We start from the raw sequence: 18,795 nt of genomic DNA, 5'->3' as shown, positions 1-18,795 counted from the left end.
TGCTAGAAACGATGCCATATCCATTGTAACTGCTGGAAACTAGATGGAATAGAACATCTTGGACAACATGCTTGAAATTTCCTCAAGGTATAGCTGGCCATTAACAGTGCTTGGTAGTAAAGGCATTCACCACATAGGTATGGACATCTTGACATCCTTTCGATATCTGCAAATACCTATCACTCATCAATGACAGGGACAATCGTGAGTTTGGATTTAGGATTGCTGTTAAGATCTTTATTTGTGCTATATATCTTGGTTCTATGATTATAACCATGATTAATCTTGGCAAATTTTCTTACAGAAGTAGTCACATAACTTGTGATGTGTACCAGCTGCTCATACGACCATCCACCACCTGCTACCGTGGCTTCACATGACCCTGATCAGGGGCTGAGCAGATGCTACACCTTGCCCAATGGTGACATGTATTTACAACCTAGCTAAGTACTGAATTAGTACATGACTCAATGCTTCAAGCTCTGAACATGTCTTTATTTCACCATGTCAATTCCATGTTCCCTCACATCACATGTTGTTCCGTCTCAGACTGATGACATCATCACCGTTCCTGAAAAGTGTCAAACTACATTAATTGACCTTACCATTTCAATACATGACATTTCTCCTTTCCTGGGAAATGAACTTCAGTGCTTTAGAACACATTCAACTCACAGATTTAACTATTTCAATCCCACACATATTCTCTGATATGCATGACCATAACCAACACATTTTCAGTTTCCACTGCAATGGTCTCAAATGTTTCAAAGGTACATTTAATGTCAGAGAAATGTATACAATATACATCCTGAAATATCTTTTCTTTGCAACCATCCACAAAAATAGAGGAGTGCCCCCCAAAGAATGAATGACAGTTACATTTTAGTACCCCAAAGTCCCCCCAGCTCCCCCCTCCCACATGTAAGCAGCAGCAAAGAAACAATCCCCCCTCCTGCACCAGAAAAAATAAGTATTGGCACCCTTCACCAACCACTGGAGCGTGCAGCAAAACATCAGCAAAGACACAGATTTGCAGTGCCCCGAAGACTACTTGTTCACCCAGTATTCGACACACCACAGGCTCTCTCTCTCTCCCTGATAAGGGAAAAAGCGAAGTCTCCATTTCACAATGAGAGGTGAGACATAACAAAGAACTCGCTAACTTATGATGATAAAAGTCCGTTGCGTTGCTTTTTCCGAGCTCTGTGTCCAAAGAGCTTGGACCTTCCTTCTCATACGACACACTGATTTCCTGCAAAGACACCGACCTTCGGTCCACCCGTCTCCAGAGCCACGAGATCCCAGAACTCCAAAGGCAAGCTGATCCCCCAGGCTGCATCCTTGGCGTATTGAATAACGGCCAGTCATGAAATCCTGCGAGCGGGTCCCATTCCCGCAAAGAACCGTAGTCAGCGTGTAACTCCAGGTCAGGGTCTTCAAAAGAGCCCTGAATGGCGCCATAGGCTCTTAATGATAAATCTGGAATTGAAAACTTCATTTTTAACTTACCATAGTCTTCATTGTTTCAAAACCCACAAATTAAAGCTCTACTTCAATACAAAATCGTTAACTTCAGTGGTTGTTTTCTCACCCTTTGAGATGTCCGTACTGGTTTCTCAATTCAGCTACACTCAAGCTGAAGATTCAGCTACCATTTTATTTTCTGTTTTCCTCACCACTCGGTGTGGTGAATTTGTCTACTTTTTCTTGCTGGATAAGCATAATGTCCCCAACCTTGACAGCAGACTCTTGTGCTCCTCTGTGATCGTCCGCATACAGCTTGTTTCCTTTTTGTTCTGCATCCCGATCTTGCACTGCCAGTTCTGCTGTGTGTACCTCTTTGACGTCCGGCAACTTCTCCCCCCACTTTTGCAGTTGTAGAGATTTACGGCAGGATTTCTGCACTGGCATGTTCCATTCGGCTGTACACAGTCTCATACCTTTTCAGTTCACGTTTCCAGTCAAGTCCTTCTGCTCAAGCAATTCCAATCCTTTTCATCAGTGAAGCATTTTGGCGCTTCACTTCACCATTTGCCTGAGCCCACTTTAGTGTTGTTTTCAGGTGTTCGATTCCATTTCTCTCACACTATTCATTCAATTGTTCAGATTTGAACTGGGGTCCATTATCTGATTTGATAGATACAAGACCACGTCTACTGAAAGTGTTCTCCAGACTGTCAATAACTCTCTCTGCAGTTGTAGAGGTCAAAATGTCATATTCATAAAATCGGCTGTAGTAATCAACTACAACAAGGATGGAATTGTTTGTTGGTAATGATCCAAACAAATGAACAGCTACCTCCTGTCTCTTTGATGTCCAGTAACGGTGTCAGTTTTAGTGGTTCTGGAGGGTGGGTCTAGACACAGTTTGATTGCTGTAACAAGTTTTGCAGTATCTCTCAGCTGCTTTATCTATAACAGGCTACCAAACCTTGGTTCTGAGATGCTGTTTTGTATAACTATTCCCAAGTTTCCTTCATGAGCTAAGGTGAGTGATAAGGCTTTAGGTAACACAATCTCTCTGAGGATAAGAAAACTCAATACACACAGCTCATTTGCAATGGGTGCATGTGCCTTACAGTTCTCAGTGCCTATTCATGATGGCTTCACACACCTCCTGCAGCTCTGGATCTGTGGCTGACATTCTCTCCACCTCTCGTGCTGTCGGGGCTTTAGGCATAGCACTCACAGTTATGAACTCGACATATTCCTCTGAATCATGCTTGCGTCTCTTTTTGAGCAGCCTCTCCCAGTAGTCTCAACACTAGGTCTACACCGTTGTTAATGGATCTCAAGAGAGTGAGTTTGCTGAATGCCGAAGAGATGGCTTTTTAGAGCAGTTCGTCACTGAGCCTAATAAATGATCAGCCGTACTGGATTGGGTGTTACGTAATGAACTGGAACGATTAGGGAGCTTCAGATAAGAGAACCCTTAGGAACCAGTGATCACAATATGATTGAGTTCAACTTGAAATCTGATGGGGAGAAAGTGAAGTCAGACATAGCATCATTTCAGTGGAGTAAGGGAAATTACAGTGGTATGAGAGAGGAGTTGGCCAGAGTCAATTGGAAGGAGCTGCTGGAAGGGACGTCAGCAGAGTGGCAATGGCGTGTGTTTCTGGGAAAAATGAGTAAGGTGATGGACATATGTATTCCAAAAATAAAGAAATACTCAAATGGTAAAATAGTACAACCATGGCTGACAAGGGAAGTCGAAGCTATTGTAAAAGCAAATGGAAGAGCATACAACAAAGAAAATAAAATAGTGGGAAGATAGAGGATTGGGAAATGTTTAAAACCTGCAGACAGCAACTAAAAAAAATCTATTGGAAGAAAAAAGATGAAATTTGATAGCAAGCTAGCAATTAATATCAAAGTGGATAGTAGAAGTTTTTTCAAGTATGTTAAAAATAAAAGAGAAATGAGAGTGGATATAGGACTGCTAGAAAATGAGGCAGGAGAAATAATAACAGGGAACAAGGAGATGGCTGATGAACTAAATGAGTATTCTGCATCAGTCCTCACTGTGGAAAACACTAGCAGTGTGCCTGATGTTGTAGTATGCCAAGGAAGAGAAGTGGGTGCAGTTACTATTACAAGAGAGAAGGTGCTCAAAAAGCTGAAAGACTTAAAGGTACATGAGTCACCCAGACCAGATGAACTGCACCCTGGGGTTCTGAAAAAGGTAGTGTTCAAGGTTGTGGTGACATAAGAAATGATCTTTCAAAATTCATTGGACCCTATCATGGTGCCAGAGGACTGGAAAACTGCAAATGCCACTCCACACTTTATGAAAGGAGGGAGGCAGCACAAAGGAAATTATAGACCAGTGAGCCTGATCTCAGTGGTTGGGAAGATATTAGAGTTAATTGTTAAGGATAAGGTGATGGCAAACTTGGTGGCACAGGACACGATAGTACAAAGTCAGCATGGTTTCCTTCAGGGAGAATCCGGCCTGACAAACTTGTTGGAATTCTTTGAGGAGATTACAAGTAGTATAGATAAAGGGGATGTAGTGGATGTCGTATATTTGGACTTTCAAAAGGCCTTTGACAACTTCTCAATTCTCTATCTTCCCACTAATTTTTGCACTGTTGCATGCCCTTTCATTTGCTTTTACAATAGCTTTGACTTCCCTCATCAGCCATGGTTGCACTATTTTACCATTAGGGTATTTCTTCATTTTTGGAATACATATGTCCTGCACCTTCCTCATTTTTTTCCCAGAAATACCCACCATTGCTGCTCTGCTGACATCCCTGCCAGCAGTTCCTTCCAATTTACTTTGGCCAACTTTGGCCAGCAAAGTGACAAGTAGCCATGATGCTGCTTACCAGGTTAAGAGCCCATGGTATTACAGGAAAATTACTAACATGGTTAGAGCATTGGCTGATTGATAGGAAGCAGAGAGTGGAAATAAAAGGATCATTTTCTGGTTGGCTGTCAGAGACTAGTGGTGTTCTGCCGGGGTTGATGTTGGGACCACATATTTTTAATGCTGTATATAAATGATTTAGATGATGGAATAGATGGCTTTGTTGCCAAGTTTGCAAATGATACAAAGATTGGTGGAGGGGCAGGTAGTGATGAGGAAACAGGTAGGATGCAGAAGGACTTGGACAGATTAGGAGAATAGGCATGAATGTGGCAAATGAAGCACAATGTTGGAAAATGGATCGTTACGCACTTTGATAGTAGAAATAAGTATGTGGACTATTTTCTAAATGAGGCGAAAATCCAAAAATCTGAGATGCAAAGGGACTTGGGAGTCCTTGTGTAGAACACCCAAAAGATTAACTCACAGGTTAAGAAGGCAAATGCCACGTTAACATTCATTCCAAGAGGTCTGGAATAGAAGAGCAAGCATGTCATGCTGAGGCTTTATGAGGCACTGGTGAGGCCTCACCTTGAGTATTGTGAACAGTTTAGGGCCCCTCATCTTAGAAAAGATGTGCTGGCATTGGAGAGGGTCCAGAGGAGGTTCACAAGGATGATTCCAGGAATGAAAGGGTTATCATACGAGGAACGTTTGATGGCTCTGTGTCTGTACTCGCTGGAATTTAGAAAGATGAGGGGGGATCTCATTGAAACCTTTCGAATGTTGAAAGGCCTAGACAGAGTAGATGTAGAAAGGATGTTTCCCATGGTGGGAGAGTCTAGGACAAGAGGGCACAGCCTCAGGATGAAGGGGCACCTTTTCAAAACAGAGATGCGGAGAAATTTCTTCTGCCAAAGGGTGGTGAATTTATGGGATTTGTTGCCACAGGCAGCTGTGGAGGCCAGGTTATTGGGTGTATTTAAGGCAGAGTTTGATAGGTTCTTGATTGGACTTGGCATCAAAGGTTATCGAGAAAATGCAGGGAACGGGATTGAGGAGTTGAATAAAAATGATCAACCATGATTGAATTGCAGAGCAGACTCGATGGGCCAAATGGCCTAATTATGCTCCTATGTCTTATGGTCTTATGTTCTGTATTCCTGGCATGTGTATGATTCTGTAGCCATATGGTTGCAAGCTGAAGACCCACTGCTTCGTGCATGCACATGCTTTAGATCTTGGGCTGTAAATCATCTCCAAAGGTCTGTGACCAGGTCAGATTTTCTCTCATACAAATAAATATGAAGTCTTTCAGAGGGCCATACTAGTGCGAATGTTTCTTGCTCTGTTTGTGAGTATTTTGGTTCACAGTCTGTGAGACTACGGTTCACATAGCAGACAGATACCATTTCTTGATTCTGTTTTTGCATGAGTTCTGTGCCTTGTCCAACTTGGCTGGCATCTGCTGTTACTTTAATTGGTGCATCTTTATCAAAATAGGCCAATGTACCTGCTCTTGCTAGCTCCTCTTTCAGGGCTTTGAATACCTGTCTGTTTTTCTCCGAACTTGAACTGGGTATCCTTCCTGGTCAATTGTCTCAGTTGTTCTGGAAAAGTTGCAAACTGTTGGCATGAATCTTCTGCTGTAGCCAACAAGACCTTAGGAACTCCTCACTTCTGTTGCGATTTTTGGTTCATGAGCCTCAGTTACTGCTTGCACTCTCTGCTCAGTTGGTCCGATGCCTTTCTGTGACAAGAGAATTCGCATGAAAACTAGTGTGCCCATGTTGAACTGGCATTTCTTTGGGTTCAGTGTCAGTCCACACTCTGAGTCTCTTTAAGACAGCATGCAGTCTCTCATCGTGTAGATTTTGGTAAGGCACTTGTACAATCACATCATCTGAGGTGTTCTCAACCCTTCAATTCCAGCTTAAGCATTTTCTATCTCATGCTGGTACTGCTTACTGGCTGATGACACACCAAATGTAAGTCTCTCGTAACTATGCACTCCATTATACACAGCAAATGTGGTTATCTATCTAGATTCTGGAGTTAGTTCCGGCTGTTGAAAGCCCCACTTCAAGTCTGGTTTGCTAAACACCACAACTCCATTCATACTCTGTAGTATCTCAACTGCAGTTGGAATGGGATAGCTCTCCCTCACAATTACTTCATTTGCCCTTCTCATCTCTAGGCACATTCTGATCTCCTTGTTGAGTTTTGGTAAAATTAATACTGAGTTAACCCAAGGATATGGGCCTTCAACTTTCTCAATAATGTCTATCTTCATGAGCTATTCAATTTTTTTTCTCTGCAGCCTCCCTTAAGTTGTAAGTGATACATCTGAGAGGCCAGGCCACAGGCTTTACTTTTCGATCAATGTACAGACCGAGTGCTTGGTATTCAGCTTTCCTACCCCTTCAAACACCTTTGGGTACTGCAGCTTAAGTGACTCTTTAAAATCTGTCATTATTGACACATTTTCTCCATTCTTTAACACACCCAATGTTGTAGCTGTTTCTCTACCTAGGACCATCTCCTTTTATCATGATAAACTCTGCCTGGCCTGTTCTGATTCCGATACTTATTTCACATTTAAACACCACCAGTGATGTGCTGAATGAATATGTTGGCAGTTTTCTCTTCTGATTAGTAATATATCAATGGCACTTTATCTTTTCCAACTTAAGTTTTTCCCAAACATTTTCACCCAGTATATTGCTTCTGGTTCCTGAATCTGCTAACATGCACAAATTTACACCCCCTACGTAAAAAGTAATTTTTTCACATGATGCAGGCTCATTAACAACAAATGCAAATTCCGTCTGTTCATCCATAACATTGTTCACTTTTTGTGTCATTAATCTTTTTGTCCTTTGCAAAGTGGTCCTTTCCAGTGTATTGCACATCTGTCCACGAGCAGGGCACTTTGGGTCTTACCCAGGTGATTTGTGTTTCCACAACTGTAGCATTTCATTTGTATTAGTAGACTTCCCTTTCCACTCTATCTTTTTGCCATGTGTTGTGTCCTCACAGTGTGAAACACAGACACGGTTTCTGGCTGGCTCCGTTGGAGTGAAATGGCTGACAATAGTTCCTCTACCTTTCCCATTGTCACATTATGCCGCTATTTCCAGTGTGTGGGCAAGTGTTATATCCTGTAGTAGTTTTCTCTGCACATAGTTACATTTTCCCACTATGGCATCCCTGATTTGGCTGTTTGCTGTCTTTTGCTGCCTGCCAAAGGCGAGCGGAGACTGTTGAACCATCTCACCTTGTTTTGGGGCAAGCTGATGAAAATGAGGCCAGGCAAATGTGGTGCTGACCTGGGGAATGAAGTAGGCATTCAGCACATCCAGCTCTGCCACGTGGTCTGTGTCTTGTCTGGTGTCTGGTAGTATTGAGAATATATCCTGCACATCAGGTCCTGTAGGCTGCAAAAGTAGTGCTCCCCGTCTTTCTTTTGCATTATCTTTTGTGTTATTGTGCATTATCAGCCAATTACCATTAGCATAAAATTCAAATGAGTTGAGACATTCTGTCCATCTCTGACCACACATAGCTGGCTCTGTAAAACACTGGAAGTGTTAGATCCTGGATTTCTCTATTCTCATCAGCTAACATTAAACTTACTCTCAAAGTTCGTATCCTCATCACCACTGTTGTGTATTCACAACCTATTTTAGTACTGAAATAGACAGTGCATATATCATGACTCAATGCTTCAAGCTCTGAACATGTCTTTATTTCTCATTCTCACTTCCACGCTCCCTCACATCACTTGTTGCTCTGTCCCAGACTGATGACAGCATCACAGTACTTGACAAGTGTCGAACTAGATTAACTGATCTTACCATTTCAAAACAGTGACCCTGCAGGCTAGCAGAAGGAAGGAGTGCCTTACAACTCCTTTGGTGGAGATATATTTTCAGCCAGTTACCCTAACGGGATAGTAAGCCTCTGTATATTATGGGTGAGTTTATGAGAACATGTGGAATGTAGAATAGGATTAGTGTAGGATTAATGTAAATGAATACTTGATAGAGAGCACAGACTTCTGACAGACAGTCTCCTGAATCAATGTGGATAACTTCATTCATCACAACTCTGAACTGATTCCACAATCAACAGGCTCACTTTCAAGGAGCTTGCAACTCATGAGCCTACAACTCATGTTCTCAGCATCGTTTACATAAGAACATAAGAAATAGGAGCAGGAGTAGGCCATCTAGTCTGTCAGGCTCGCTCCACCATTCAGTAAGATCTTGGCTGATCTGATCATGGACTCATGTCCACCTATCTGCCTTTTCCCCATAATCCTTTACTGAGGAAGGAGCACCTTTGGTAGGATGTATCTGCACCCCACCAGCTAAAAAGATGTAGTCATGGTTCATTGAGAAACAGGAACAAAGTACAGACCTGGAATATTAACTCTTCTCTAATCTTACTGATATCCACGATTGACAAAGGCAAACACTACAGTTCTTGAAAGGAAATGTTATTTCACAGTTTTAATGAGTAAGGATACGGAGATTGTCAATGTTTTAGCTTTTTCTAACTGGTCTTACTGTTTGAGTTCTATATTTCTTACAAACTCTATTGGAGTTAGACAGTCTTGGAGCCAAGTGCTTGAGGCCTTTGAATGACATAACCTGTACTGTGAGGGTACTTACAAACAAGAGAGTAAGAATGCTAACCCCAGCTATGCTCTCCATCAAAACTATCAATGTCATCCAATGCTTCTGGTAGTGCTTGTTATTCAGAAATATGAAAGAAGTGTATAAACAAAATGGGTGTCATTTGGGATCCTGAATGTCAACATTTTTGAAGATCTATCCTGGGCCCAACATATTGTTACAATTGAAGGCACTCAAACAATTGCAAAGAAGGCACATCAGTGCCTATATTTTATTAGGATGTTGAGGAGACTTGGTATGTGTACCAAAGACTCCCACAAATTTCTACAGATGCGGCATAGAGAGCATGCTAACTGCTTGCATCACCATCTGATATGGAGGGGCCAGTGAACAGGATTGGAAAAGGCTGCAGAAAGTTTGAACTCAGCCAGCTCCTGCATGGGCACTAACCTCCCCAGCAACAACAACATCTTGAAAAAGCAATGCCTCAAAAAGGAGACATCTGTCATTAACGAAATCCATCACCCAGGACATGCCTTCTTCTCACTACTACCATCAAAGAAGAGGCCAAGTCTCTGGATGCATTCAAGAGAGTTAGATAGAGCTCTTATAGATAGCGGGGTCAAGGGATATGGGGAGAGGGCAGGAACGAGGTACTGATTATGTATGATCAGCCATGATCACAGTGAATGGTGGTGCTGGCTAGAAGGGCTGAATGGCCTACTCCTGCACCTATTGTCTATTGTCTATTGGTACAGGAGCCTCAACACACACATTCACTGATTCAGGAACAGTTTCTTCTCCACTGCCATCAGATCTCTGAATGGACAATAAATCCATGTACACTACCTCACTACTTCTTTCTGGTCTCTTTTTGCTTTGTTTCTTTAATATATATACATATATATTGTAATTCATATTTTTAAGTTACCTATTGCAGTGAAATGCTGCCCAAAAACACCAAATTTCACAATGCATGCCAGTGATATTAAACTTGATATTAATTTTGATTGTTTTTTTTTCAAATTAAACTCAAACACTTCTAAAATATAAAACTCAGTCCCCAGTTTAGGTGCAGGGTCAGCTGAATGAGTTAATGGCCCAGTTAATGAGTTAATGAGTTTCACTCCAGTCAGCATAGCTGGGAAATGTTTACCAGAAACTGGCCAATCAATTTGGGATATTCTATGGGAAGCCCAATATGTGCCAGTTTTGTGTAAGAGGCCAACATAATTAACACAAACTAAACAAGAAATTATCTGGTAATTACAGTTTTAGCCAAATACAACACTCACAACATTGCAGTTTTCTTGGTATATCTTGGTAAAATTGCGGTTTTCTCCCTTATTCGTCTGTTGTAAAAAGGAGTGATTCTTCAATTTTGCAACAGGTAGCTGTTACAGAGAAGGACAGCTAACCAATACTGTCATCATCCCGATTTTGTCAGATTAGTAGTTCCAGCATTTCGATTCACAATTCCCTGCCTGAGCCCCCCACCTGCCTCTGTTTGACCCATCTTCCTCAGGCGTCTTGGGTTCCATGCCTCCAGGTCCTGGAGCAGTTGTTGCCCTGCGGACATCACCTCAGTCCTGAACGGACTCTGTAGGTGTGGACTCACATTTTCAGAGTCTCGGCAGCTCATGTTCTATGTATTATTGTGGTGAACTACATATACCTGTCTGGACACACCCCCCCCGCTGACTGTTCCTGTGGCTCCTCCCACAGACCCCGGTATAAAGGCGATTGAGGCCTGAGCCTGGCCTCTCAGTCTCCAGGATGTAGCATGGTGGTCAATTGCTGCTTGTTCTTTCTTCCAGTCAATAAAAGCTGATATCTCGCCTCACGTCTCAGAGAGTTATTGATGGTGCATCAATTATTTCCTTTCTTTTTTTAATTATTTGCTTGATTTGTGCTCTTTTGCGCATTAGATGCTTGTCGGTCTTTGTTGTGTGTGAATTACATAGAAACATAGAAATCTACAGCACATTACAGGCCCTTTGGCCCACAATGTTGTGTCAACCATGTGCCTACTCTAGAAACTGCCGAGAATTTCCCTACCGCATAGCTCAAATGCCATATTCCTCTACTCAAATGATACTTTGTTACCTATTGCAGGAGGAGTTGAGTACAGGAGTAGAGGCATAATTAAAGAGTCTTGGTACCTCACGTGGTCTACATTCATCAGGAAAACCCTGCAGTACTAGCGTTTCTGTTTACCATGTCACCAGGTGCAGACCTGACCCTTTTTATAGATATATATTTTGATTCATCACAATGCTGCTTACAACGGGCCATCTCTGCTGCCTTGATTTCAGCCCACCCCTTCTACCTTGACATGAGAAGGAGAGGGGAGAATTGTTCTCTTCCTACCCTCACGCACCAACCCCTCCCCCACTATTTTGAGGGAGCGAGGAGGATCACTCCGAAGGAAGAGGTGGCCAAGAGGGAGGGAGAGGGGGCACCCCAGGAATTATGGGGAGGAAGGTTGGAGTGCAGCAGGAGGGATTGGGATGAGGGAGGGGGCAGGAAGGTTACAAGCCCACTCAATTTTGAGACTCAAGGCAGGGACTTTGTTATAAGCAATTGCACTATTGCTTAGTACAGAAGATACCCTCTCCTCTCTCTTTCCCACATTCCCAGTACCTCTCCCCTTTCCATCTCCCTCCCACTTCTTTTCCACCCTTCATCACCACTACCACTCCCTCCCAATCTCCCTCTTCATATTCCCTCATTCTCGCCATATATCCCCTCTCCATCACCACTACCAATCCCTCTCCCATCTCCATCCCTACTTCCAAATCCTACCCACGCACCATACTAAAAACCACAAAGGGTCATGAAGAATAGAAAGTCATTAGAGGAGCCTTATACTAGGCCATGCCGATGGCCTAGGCTGACTCTGGTCTCAGATGGGGCCTGACGCTAAGGCTTTGCTCCACTGTCCCACATTAGCCCTTCATGACTCCTTCTTCCTTTGGTGGAACAGCCCCCTCAAGACTCAACCCCGTATGGTCCTCTGCCAGAGAGACACACAAACATTGTCAACGTTGACCATTTACCCCTGACTCGTTAGCCCTCACGGTATGCCCAGCCAAAGAGTTTCTCTGTGACTCCCAATGTGCATTTGTCACTATAGCACACTTCTCCCCACCCACATGAAATCACTGTGCACTTCCTCTCCCCCATCATTACGCTGCTTGGGGCTGTGCTCCTGGTGTGGTCTAACCCAGGGATACGGGACTGGAGCTGTGCACGGCATTCTCAGATGAAGAGGTTTGGCATCGGTCTGCGAGCTGGAATTTTCTCAAATCTCACAAGGGAAGATTAGAGGAAAAATTGGGTGAATATATAAATGCAGAAGCAGGAAATGGTGCAGAGCGGTGGGGCAGAATTTCCTATCTCAGGGTATGCTGAATCCTTGGATAATCTCAGAATTTCTTTGGGGACATGGATTGGAGCAGGCCCAGTGCCCCACGATCCAAACCAATTAAACTGTTGTAACTAAACACCTAACTAAACTGATCCCTTCTCCCGAAGCAGTGTCCATATCCCTCTATTCACTGCACATTCGTATGTATAGCTAAGTTTCCTTAGATACGTTACCTAAGAGTTCTCTGTCATATCTGCCTCCCCCATTACAGCAGGCTGTGCATTCCAGGCAGCCTCTATGTAGGAAACTTGCCCCACACATTTCCTGTGACCTACCCCTCTCACCTTGAATGCAGGATGCCACTGTAGGGGTGAAAGGTTACAGCTCTCTACTATTCAGGACATTTACAGAGATAGGTGTGTAAAAAGGGCCCAGAGGATCATTGGGGACCCATGTCACCCCAGCCACAAACTGTTCCAACTGCTACCATCCAGGAAACAGCACCACAGCATAAAAGCCAGGACCAACAGGCTCCGGGACAGCTTCTTCCACCAGGCCATCAGACTGATTAACTCATGCTGACACAATTGTATTTCTATGTTATATTAACTGTCCTCCTTTACATGCTATTTATTACAAAGTGCTATAAATTACACATTGCACATTTAGATGGAGATGTAACGTGAAGATTTTTACTCCTTATGTATATGAAGGATGTAAGTAATAAAGTCAATTCAATTCTATGCCTCTCATAATCTTATAAATTTCTATTAGGTGTCCCCTCAGTCTTTGTCACTCCAGAGAAAACTTCTACTTGTGTAAAATATCCTGTTATCCAGATGCTCTGCCAAGATTCTTCTTGTCCCTGTATGGGAGCAGAATTCAGGTAGGCAGGCTTGTTTACAGGAGCGGAAAATCATTTAAGGTGGTTCCTATGTGGGATGGAGTTAATTTTTTGATTGTGTGGTGGTTATAGCAGGGAGGATGGTCAGAATCATACAGAACACAGGAGGAGAAAAGGCTGCAGTTGGGGGATGAAGTTATTCCTCCTGCTCTTAGCTCCCACATGGTTTAGTCTTGGTTGAGAACTCACAGGCAAACAATGTGAAGAGTCCACAGCGCATCAAAGAGCGAAGTATCAGGTGAAGAGACCCACTGTCTTCCTGAATCATTTCTTCTCTGTGGTCTCATGTTCTCAAAATTGGAACAGGAATAAATGAAGCTTCAGTCTATGCCTGACCCCAGCAGTGCATAAGGGATATTGCGGAGGGAGCTTCATTATGCGTCTGACCCCAGACATGTGTGACAGGATGTTGTGGAGGAAGATCCACTCTGTGTCTTATCCTGGAAGTGTGTGATGGGATATTGTGGAGGGAGCTTCACTCTGTTTCTGATTTCTGATCCCAGGAGTGTGTGTGTGTGTGTGTGTGTGTGTGTGTGTGTGTGTGTGTGTGTGTGTGTGTGTGTGTGTGTGTGTGTGTGTGTGTGTGTGTGTGTGTGTGTGTGTGTGTGTGTGTGTGTTGGTTTTCATTAATCTTCACACACACACAAAACACCACAATCATATGGGAGAGGTCTGTTTGTCCCAGAGATGATGGCAGAGGACAGAGTGTTTGATGCCCATTCCCAGTGGGGTAGAGGACAGTGTTTATAGTGATAGCTCCCAGATCAAGAAGAGGATAGTGTGACTGATGCCTGAGGGCAGGGGACACATGGATATGGCCACTGTTGACCATTTACTTCTGATCTTTTGCTGCTCACTCCAGACCCCGTCAAAGAGTTCATCTGTGATTCCCCATGCACATTCATCTGATACAGGACACCTTCTGCCTCCGAGAGGAAATTGCTGTGCACACCCTATCTCCATCAATGAACCTTGCCCTCCCAGTAAAACCCCCACCCTCACCACCACATTGAGGCAGAGATGTATTTGGTTGCCGAAGGAAACAGGAATTTCAGCTGCTCTTCAGAGTTGTTCTGAGATTCTGTGGACAGGGAAAAGCTCTGATATGCTCCTCACTCTCTGGATTGGCCCTGGAAATGTCTGTCCCGAAGTTCACCTGTCGCCAGGGCAGGGCAGATGCAGGGTGTCATGGAGAGGCTGACATCCCTTTGGGAGCACACGGCGGTTGGTTGTGGGGATCAGGGGAGCAGGGCTGAAAGGCTAACATTCCTCTCCACTCCCCTTGCTTTAAATCATCATAACTTGAGCATTCCCTGTCCAGCACCCCTCTTACATCAGGAGGCTGACATAGAGGACAACTCCCCCGGAGGTAAGGGAAGTATCTCCCCAGGAGTGAGACATTCATTGACATTCGCAAGTGGATCTTGATTATCCATCTTCCCTCCAAAATGTTCTGTCCAGATGACATGACAGAAATTGGTCACTTTCTCTCTGGACAGATGGGTGACAATAACACACTGATTAAACAAGTTGTTTGTCACTCCTGGCTCCCTCCTCTGCCGACACTTGTTTGTCTAGAGGGTTGACAGTTCCGGACATGAAAGGTGGGCAGAGCAGATGGGGAGATGGGCTGATTGACAGGGGAGGTGAAAAGTAGGCGGGAACAGCAGATCATGGACTAAAGATATTCTGCAAATGCTGGAAATCTTGAATGACGCACATAAAATGCTGGAGGAACACTTTTATTTAGAGCAACAGATCAACATGTACTCGTCCCTTTAGGTGCACAAGGCATTGCAGTCTAAGTCTGTTACAACTGAGCAGTTTACAAATGAAACCCACTTAGTACTTGAAAACTGAGCAAAAGTCCACAGAGAACTTGTGTTAGCTGTCAGTTGAAATATTTAATATTATAGCATCAATTTGAATTTATAGAATCTGTAAAACAGAATTTAAAAAAAACAAGGCTTTTCACATATACACTGTCAGTAAAAATTCAGCAATGCACTGAAAAGGAAGATGTCATAGGGTTCCTGCCTGTTTCAGAAATGAGTTATTGCAGCTCCATATTTAGACACCGGTTGGTTTTCTTTCGTTTTACCAGCTTTTAGTCCCATTTTAAGCAAAATTAAAATAATGTAACATTTAAATAATTTGCAGTAGAGCCTACCTTTAAAGGAATTAATGTTCAGGGGATATTTGCATGGTGTTCTGCATTGGTGCATTCCAATGAGACAGGGAAAGGATGGTAGGGTACAGGAACCATGGTGTACAAAGGCTGCAGAAAATCTAGTCAAGAAGAAAAGTAAAGCTTACAAAAGGTTCAAAAAACTAGGTAATGATAGAGATCTAGAAAATAATAAGGCGAGCAGGAAGGAGCTTAGGAATGAAATTAGGAGAGTCAGAAGGGGCCGTGAGAAGGCCTTGGATTAAGGAAAACCCCTAGTATGTGAAGAGCAGGAGGATAAGACGTCAGAGAATAAGAACAATCAAGTATGACAGTGGAAAAGTGTGTATAGATCCGGAGGTGGCAGCAGATGTACTTAATGAATATGTTGCTTCAGTATTCACTACAGAAAAGGACCTAGGCAGTTGTAGAGATGACGTGCAGCAGACTGAAAAGCTTGAGTTTACAGATATTAAGAAAGAGGATATGCTGGATCTTTTGGAAAGCATCAAGTTGGATAATTCACTGGGGCTGGATGAGATGTACCCCAGGCTACTGTGGAAGGCGAGGGAGGAGATTGCTGAGCCTCCAGCAAAGATCTTTGCATCATCAATGGGGAAGGAGAGGTTCTGGAAGATCGGAGGGTTGCAGATATTGTTCCCTTATTCAAGAAAGAGAGTAGAGATAGTGCTGGAAATTATAGAGCAGTGAATCTTACTTCAGTGGTTGGTAAGTTGATGGAAAATATTCTGAGATGCAGGAATTTTGAACATTTGGTGAGTCATAAAATGATCAGGAATAGTCAGCATGGCTTTGTCAAAGGCAGGTCATGCCTTACAAGCCTGATTGAATTTTTTGAGGATGTGACCAAACACATTGATGAAGGAAGAGCAGTAGATGTAGTGTATATGGATTTCAGCAAGGCATTTGATAAGGTTCCCCATGCAAGGCTTATTGAGAAAGTAAGGAGCATGGGATCCAAGGGGACATTGCTTTGTGGATCCAGAATTGGCTTGCCCACAGAAGGCAAAGAGTGGTTGTAGACGGGTTATGTTCTGCATGGAGGCTGGTGACCAGTGGTGTGTCTCAGGGATCTGTTCTGGGACCCCTACTCTTTGAGATTTTTATAAATAACTTGGATGAGGAAGTGGAGGGATGAGTTAGTAAATTTGTTGATGATGCAAAGGCTGGGGTTGTTGTGGATAGAATGGAGGGCTGTCAGAGGTTACAGCGGGATATCAATAGGATGCAAAACTGGGCTGAGAAGTGGCAAATGGAGTTCAAGCCAGATAAATGTGAGGTTGTTCATTTTGGTAGGTCAAATATGATGGCAGAGTATAGTATTGCTTGTAAGACTCTAGGCAGTGTAGAGGATCAAAGGGATCTTGGTGTTCAAATCCATAGGCCACTCAAAGTTGCTGCATAGGTTGACTGTGTGGTTAAGAAGGCATGCAGTGCATTGGCTTTTATCAGCCATGGGACTGAGTTCAAGAGCTGAGAGGTAATGTTAGAGCTATATAGGACCATGGTCAACCCCACTTGGAGTACTGTGCTCAGTTCTGGTTGCCTCACTACAGGAAAGGGTGCAGAGAAGATTTACAAGGATGTTGCCTGGATTGCGGAGCATGCCTCATGAGAATAGGTTGAGTGAACTTGGCCTTTTCTCCTTGGAGCGACAGAGGATGAGAGCTGACCTGTTAGTTGTGTATAAGATGATGAGAGGCATTGATCGTGTGGATAGTCAGAGGCTTTTTTCCCAGGGCTGAAATAGCTAACATGAGGGGGCACAATTTTAAGGCCCTTGGAAGTAGGTATGGAGCAGATGTCAGGGGTAAGTTTTTTATGCAGAGAGTGTTGAGTACATGAAATGGTCTGCCAATAATGATGGTGTAGCAGATACTATATGGTCTTCTAAGAGACTCTTGGAAAGGGACATGGAGCTTAGAAAAATAGGCTGTTGATGCACCATCAATAACTCTCGGAGACTGGAAGTGAACGATAGGCTTTTATTAGCAGCAAAAAGCGAGCACGACATCTCGGAGACTGAGGGAGGGGCACTGCCCCAATCACCTTTATACAGGGATCCGTGGGAGGAGCCACAGGAGCAGTCAGCAGAGGGGCGTGTCCAGACAGGTATACACATAGTTTACCACAGCTATGTAACCTGAGGTAATTTCTAAGGTAAGTTCACATTTGGCACAGCATTGTGGGAAAAGAGCCTGTATTGAGTGGTAGGTTTTCTATGTTTCTATGAATTAAGTTACAGTGTTATCTGAAATTAATTACTTTAAACTTCATGATCAGAATCAGAATCACTGGCAACTTTCGTGAAATTTGCTGTTTGGGGCAGCTATCCCTTGCAAGACGTAATAATATAAAAGCTCTAAATTACAATAAGAAATATATAGAAAAATAAATTAAGTAAGTAGTGTAAAAAGAAAGATAAAATAGTGAGGTATTGTTCACAAGTTCATTGTCCAATCAGAAGTCTTATGGTGGAGGGGAAGAAATCATTCATTTGTTGAAAGTGGTGCCACGGGGAGATAGAGCCATTAAGAAAGATTTTGGCATGTTGATCTTCTTAGATCAAACTAGAGCGTATAGGAGATGGGATGTTATGTTGAAATCGTTTAGGACGTCGGTGAAGCCTAAGTTAGAGTATTGTACGCAGTTTTGGTCCCCTACCTACAGGAAAGACATATATAAGATTGAGGGAGTACTGAGACATTTACAAGGATTTTGCCAGGACTGGAGGACCTGAGTTAAAGGAAAGATTAAATAGGTTATAACTTTATTCCTTAGAATGTAAATGATTCAGGGGAGATTTGATAGATGTATGCAAAATAGCAAGGATTATAGATAGGGTAGATGCAAACAGACTATTTCCACGGAGGTTGGGTTGGACTCTAAGCAGAGGCCTTGGATTTAAGAGTGAAATGATTAAGAGGAACGTGAGGGGAAGCTTCTTAACTCAGATGGTTGTGCGAGTGTGGAACAAACTGCCAGCACAAGTGGTGAATGTGATTTTGGTTTGAATATTTAAGAGAAGGTTGGACAGGTACATGGATGGCAAGAGAACGGAGGGCTATGGTCCCAGTGCAGTCAATGGGAGTAGGCGGTTTAAATGATTCAGTATGGATTGGATGGGCCAAAGGGCCTTTTTCTGTGCTGTAGTGTTCTATGCCAATAATATTAAAGTAGATACCAAAAGATTTCAGGTACATAAAGTAAAAAAGAGAGGTGAGAATGGATATTAGACAACTGGAAAATGATGTTGGAGAGGTAGTGATGGGAGATAATGAAATGGTGGATGAAAGGATAAATATTTTGTCAGTTTTTACTGCGAAAGACACTAGCAATATGGTGGAAGTTCCAGGTGTCAGGGGGCATGAAGTG

The sequence above is a fragment of the Hypanus sabinus genome, chromosome 10 (genome assembly GCF_030144855.1).
Source record: "Hypanus sabinus isolate sHypSab1 chromosome 10, sHypSab1.hap1, whole genome shotgun sequence".
Taxonomy (NCBI): domain Eukaryota; kingdom Metazoa; phylum Chordata; class Chondrichthyes; order Myliobatiformes; family Dasyatidae; genus Hypanus; species Hypanus sabinus.
The sequence above is the reverse complement of the archived record's forward strand: the minus strand, read 5'-3'. Positions refer to the sequence as shown.